Source organism: Leuciscus leuciscus (genome assembly GCF_965113295.1).
Source record: "Leuciscus leuciscus genome assembly, chromosome: 6".
NCBI lineage: Eukaryota > Metazoa > Chordata > Actinopteri > Cypriniformes > Leuciscidae > Leuciscus > Leuciscus leuciscus.
Window position 1 is genome coordinate 8,584,963 of NC_138730.1, and position 6,428 is coordinate 8,591,390.

The 6,428-nt window shown below is 37.7% G+C and overlaps 1 long non-coding RNA gene across 1 annotated transcript; it reads right to left on the reverse strand.

Annotated features, from left to right (window-relative positions):
- Window positions 1–5,118: 5,118 nt before the first annotated feature.
- On the reverse strand, window positions 5,119–6,428 carry LOC309501894. Its single transcript, XR_014207042.1, has 3 exons — window positions 6,067–6,428; window positions 5,480–5,557; window positions 5,119–5,355 (listed from the first exon to the last, which is right to left on the reverse strand). It is a non-coding gene; the product is annotated as an uncharacterized lncRNA (long non-coding RNA).

Below are 6,428 nucleotides of genomic sequence, written 5' to 3' on the forward strand. Positions count from 1 at the left end.
AGTGTGTGTTACGGAGTCCTTGTTGTATGTCACGCCACTTCTGTGTCCTGTTCCTGCCTGTTCTTGTTTTTGTGTCTCATGTTGGATTGCTTATTTGGATTTTGGATTTCTGCCTGGAGGACTACGATTTGGATTACCCTTAATAAAGTATTATACTGCTATTGGATCTTCCCTGGTTTCATTAAGTGTGGATCGTGACAACATTTGTGAGAAAACAAAACAGGGAGTGGATTAATGTTAACTAGCATGAGCAGACATGAGAAAATTGAGATGACAAATGAAAGGAAAAAATAAACAGTTGTGCGAGTAGTTACAAACTTTTTTTTTTCTCTGTGCGTTTCCCCCAAAAAAGGAAAAAGCATTAACATGCAACAAGTAGCCTAGGCTACGCACTGAAATCAATTACTCATCATTAGAGTCATTTTGGCTTCATACTTTTGGCATAAAGTTATTAAATATTTGTCATACCTGACCAGAAGATGTTCAAATACGTCACATTAGACAAGGAAGTTGTAGGTTGTGTTTGAATAATTACGTATCTTATTTAGCTGAAGTGAATTAAACGCAATTCTCACGTATCCTTGCTCGATGAAGAATGAGAGACAGCCCAATGGTCAGTTGAAATTTAAAAGGCTGATTTTCGCACTTCAGGGTATCTGTCAAGACACCCTTGGCACAACCTTAAGCAATGGCCCTGAACGGTGGTTTAATGTCAACATTGTGACAACGCTGTAACAACCTTCACCACACAACGTAGTTATAGCAACCTTTTGGCCATGTTGTTAAAACGTTGTTAGAAGGTTTGGTACGTTGTGCCAACGTTCTGTGTTTGCTGGGTTATAAGTGCAAACAAGGATGAATTGATAAACACAGGAGAGGGAAATGAGAACTTATGAGTAACCATAGTAACAAACTAGATTGAAATGAGTAACCTAGGAGACTAATGAGAACACAGGCAAACGGGAGCATAGCAGACATGAAAGTGAGCATTGCTGTGACATTAACACAATGAACATGCGTCACTCTTTTACTTTTACATTTTCAACAACTATGTATGTAAAAAAATAGCCTATCCAGTCTGTGCTTGGGCTGAACGTATTTAATTTATTTTGTGTGTGTGTGTGTTTTTTCTTGTGACGGAAACAGTGACATTCCCATTTAAATTTGAAGGGAGGTATAAAGGTACAAAGAGGGACATCTTAGTTTAGATGGAGCCTTTGTTTAGGCTATTAAAGGTGCAATGCGCAACATTTCATGTTAAAAATACCAGTTTTTCTAACCCATACATGCTTAAACAATTGCCTGATGGGCTGAATGAGCCCTTCTCTGATCACTGCCATTGCCTCTATAATCCTGTACAGTAAAATAAATAAGAGGGATTCGGGACGGAATGAGCGTGCACTCTGGTTGCAGTTTCGCTTGTCGCCAGAGGGGGCATAGTTCTGCAAAAACTCAGAGACTTGCACATTGCACCTTTAAGGAAATGCAATTTCGCCAAAGAAGAACTTTTACTTTAAATGAATGTTTATTTGAATGCAGCCTACTTCAGTGTGATATGATACCATATCACTCCTTAACGCTGAGAATTTGAATAATTGTAATGCAAGGGCGGTTTGGATTAAGGTCTACACAGGGCCCTAGGCTCAGGGATTTCTCTGGCATTTTGTTACTCATAGCTACATATAATAGCTTGATCAGTCACACGAAAGTAATAAGAACATTGACTTAGTGCAACCAGGGCTATATTTCAGAATATATAATTGAGTGTTTACAAGCCATGAATAGAGATGTGGTCTCGCCCCCTGTTTGAAAATCATTGAAGTAGGTCTATTTTCTGGCATGGTTAAAAGGCTTTAGATTACCAAGCATTGACAGGGCTCTGATCCAATTGTGTTGAGCATTGTCAGATCAACAGTACCTGTTCTTGACATTAGGTAACAGTAATAGCATTGGTAATAGGTGTGGTGTGAGTTTACAACTAAATCTGATGTAGGGATGGGTGATTTAGGGATGGGACATTCATCTATCATCCGTAATTAAACCTACATCCAACTAGCAATTACTAGTACTGCAGAAATAGATTCATCACAAAATATTAGCAAAAACCGCTGAACAGAAGCAGTCACAGGTTGTTTTGGTTTTTGGTTAATGTTTCATGTCAGTCATGTTTCATGTCTTGTCATGTGATTCCCTGGCCCTCATGTGATCCTGCCATGTGTTCTGTGTTGTCATGTCGTCACTGGTTCATTGGCTGCGTTCGAAACCGCATACTCAATGAGTAGGTACTTAATTTCAATAAGTACTTACTTAACGAGTGCTAAAAGAGTAGGTACTTTATAGCCAGATCTCGTTGAGTATGAATGCGAACCGGACATCTGCCATGTTGACGTTATCATGTGACCTACGACGCGTTATCACACGCGCAACAACTTAAAAGATTTGAACGACACGTTTAATTCATCTATCTGTAAATATCTTGATTTAGATTAAACTTGCTCATTTTGTGGTCTTTTTGAAGAAACTGCTGCCCATTTATTTTGTGAATACATTTAGGGTTGATTTAAGTTCTTATATTTAACCCTACTAATGTGACCCACCGTTTTATCCTTAACGATATTATTTATTTTTATTACGGAATCCCAAAATTGTCATCTCTTGAATATGTTAATTTCTTTATTTTATATCCAAACATTTTCATCCACAAGCAAAGCGGCTTACTGCTTTATGTTTTCCTCTTTTTCTTGTTGAATTTAACTCTCGTTTCATCCCTCAGGCCTAGGCCTATAAATAACAAAAAATTTTGAGTACAAAATCATATAGCCAGATCTATATATATATATATATATCTCATAACATCAGTAACTCGACAGCCCTACCTAGAACGGGTTTCCTCAGCGTTTGTAATGTCTGCACAAAGGGCAGCTGTGCAAAGAATCGCCTTTGGAGAAAACTGTTGATTTTGTACTCAAAAAATGTAAGTATCATTAATATTAAAAATTAATATTACCCCAGAATGAATTGCATTGCTATCCCACCCCAAAACATACAATAATAACAATGATAAATGCTGACCAATACTTAATTATATAACTTTTTACTGAAAATGATATAATTCAATAAAACAAACAAAATGTAATGTATGTCATACGACATAGCTATGCATGAATACACTCTAGATGTGTATATAGTGTAACATATCTACATTTTCATTCAAACAATTAAATAAAGCATTAATTAAATAATTATATTTTATTTACTGACAACAATGAGAAATATTAATAAATTAGTCAAAGAATGAATGAAAGTCACCATCACACAATAAACAAATGCATACAAGTCAACACATGAAACAAAGCTTTATTCAAACTACAATCATGTATGTAGACTACAGGCACTGAACCCCACATCCTTCTGCCATCTCAACACAGCGGTTCCCATTTGAGGCTTTATTCTGATGAATCAGCTGACCGCCTGAGGTGAGCCGTGCCTTCATGCCTGAGGTTGTTGCGCTTCACAATCTGAGGCAATAAGGACAGGTGGAGTGATGGAGGGTCTCGTAAGGGCAGGTGGAGTAATGGAGGGTCTCATAAGGGCTGGTGGAGTAATGCACTGGCAGAGCTAGGGGGTGGCCAGGGGTGGCCGTGGCCACCCTTGGTCTAAGCTTGGCCACCCCTTTGGCCACCCCTCTCACAACTAAGTTTCTGTCTCTTTTTTTATTGACAAAAATTGCGTTTTTTAAAACGCTGAACCGTCTCTTTAAGACCACAAAAAACATGAGACTTTTCAGACGCACACTCCAACTTCACCTCAGCGCCAGGCCCAAGTCAAACGAGTGCGGAAATGTGCAAGTGCCGAATGAGCTTCAGCAGAACATCAGACAGTGATATGCACATAGTAAATATAGAGTCAACCCTTGCCCTTTCTCAACTGGTGGGTTGCAAGACCATTTTGAGTAGGCCTAAGTCGAATAGTGTGCAGTCAACAACAAACGTAATTCTCTTTTTTTCTGATGCTACTTTTATTTTAGAAGATGTGTGTGAAAGCTTGTGACACTTCTGTCAGATGCTGAGAAAAGGGCGTTGTCCTTATTCAGTTGGCTATCTTTGGTAAGATGAGATGTTGTCAGGCCAAATGTCATTAAAACTTACTAACTTACCTGTGCTTGCGGTACGCACATCACGCGCAAATGCGGCGTGCTGTAGCCGTAGTTGTCGTCAATTAACTCCTGTAAGAATCAAAAAGGCGATTAAAGCTGTCAAAACTGCATGCATGTATTTGTTATATATGCGTCACATGTGTCTGGATTAAAATATTCTGCTATGTGAGATCACAATATAAGGCACAAACTGATATGTAATGTTTTAATGTCCAAATAAATGTGAGCACTGTGCATTTGTACTAGACGATAGGCATTCATTTTGCGTTAATTTGTAAAGGACAAACAAAAATGGATAATTTTTAAATCCATAAAATAACTCATTTTACATTCTGGCAACATTACATTATGAAAAACATAACATTTTACATTATGTGCTGTTGACTTCCGCCTTGTTCACATTCTTGCACATGGGGATTCAAAATAGAACTTTTGTTTTCCTTTTTAATTTAGGTATGATAGAACTGTTGCAATTATTTATTTTGACAACTAATATAGAAAGTTACACTTTTTTTGACAAACTCAGAATTGGTTGAAGAGTTCATTGATTATATAAAACGCATTGAAGGTTGAATAATCTGTGGACTACAGTAGTTATCTGCATGTTATCTCATCCATGAAGATGCAACAATGTAGAACAAGCTATTGGATATTTTGAGAACCAGAACCCAGCTAACTGAGCAAGTTGAACTTAAGCTATAGTGTGTGCCCTTTTATTACTATTTAATTAATTTTAATATGAGGTGGTGGGTAATAATAAAAAAATATATAAAATATTCCATGATTCCTAATTCACTACTATCTCAATTACAATTAAGTACAAATTAACTTTATTCAGTTGTGTAGGTCCAAAACAGTCCAATTATAATCCAAAATAATTAAGATTTCTGTGCCACCCCAGACTGGTTGCTGGCCCTTGCCTGGCCACCCCTATGAAAAAATCCTGGCTCCGCCACTGGAGTGATGGTGGGTCTCATCCATGGCACCATCTCCAGGATTCAGCTCTGGGCTCCTCATCCTCAGTGCTCACACCAGCCTGATGACATTTCAGATCCTACAAAAATGCACAAACATAACACAAAAGCAGTCATTTTAACCGCACAATGTCATTTGATTTCAGTATTATTTAGAAGACAAAAACGCTTTTCACAAATGCCGCCATCATCTTCCCTTGCAGGTCCAGCTCCACCACAAAAGATCTGCAGCAAATGCACAGAAATCAAGAATCAGAAAAGTGTTGTAATAGCTCTGTTTGAAATTACAATAATTAAAATAAACTACAACTTAATATTTAAATAGTTGTTATTCATTTCTGTAGTATACTCAAAGCCTTTGATGGCAGCATTCTGCTTCATGAGCTACTCTCCACTGGACAAACACACATCTGTTCATCATCTGTCCCTGTAACATCCAGACAAGATTCACAAAACCTCTGTGATGAGCTCAACACTACATTTACATGTTGAGGTTGTTTTAACTTTTTATCCAATATAAATGTTCCTCAATTTATCAACAGTAATGAACAAATAAAATAGATAACTTATGTTTAGTTACTTTATAAATTTGTTCTACATAATAGCACACATTCATCACTCAGATGTCTATTTCATGTTGTGATGTGCTCTTCTGCAATACTTACTGAAGATTGTCCTGTCAGATGTAAATAGACATTTAAAATAAGCATCTTTACGATGTATATGGTTTATGTAAATCCACGTTAGAGACGTAACTTACGTGTCCTTACTGGAGCTCCCCTGTTAGCTAACGTTATACATAATAAAACGTGTTTTTACAGCAAAATCACAACTATACTACACTGTGTAACGTCTTTACACCTTCAACAATTCAACAGTTTACTCTACAGTAGTTCAACACATGCAATTTTAACACAAGGAACCGTGTTTACTCACATTTGAAAGCACCCGCGTCGCCGATCTCTGCGATGTTTGATAATGACGTATCCTCTCGCGTGGCCTCCTGGGATAGAAGAGTATCCATCAGTCGAGCACTCGAAAATCTGGCCGAAAGCAGTAAGCCATCCGGGAACTTCTCGCCTACTCTTTTATGAATACTGATGTTTCGAACGTACTGCTTCCTTCACGTACTGTTTTCGCCTACTATATAGTAGGAAAGTAGGCATATTCGAACGCACTTAAGTCCGAATCTCGCGATAATTAGTACGTCACCCAGGGTAATTCTCGCCTACTCTTTTGGATTCGTTCATACTTTTTCGCTCGCCTACTCTTTTTCCCATACTAAATAGTAGGGAAGT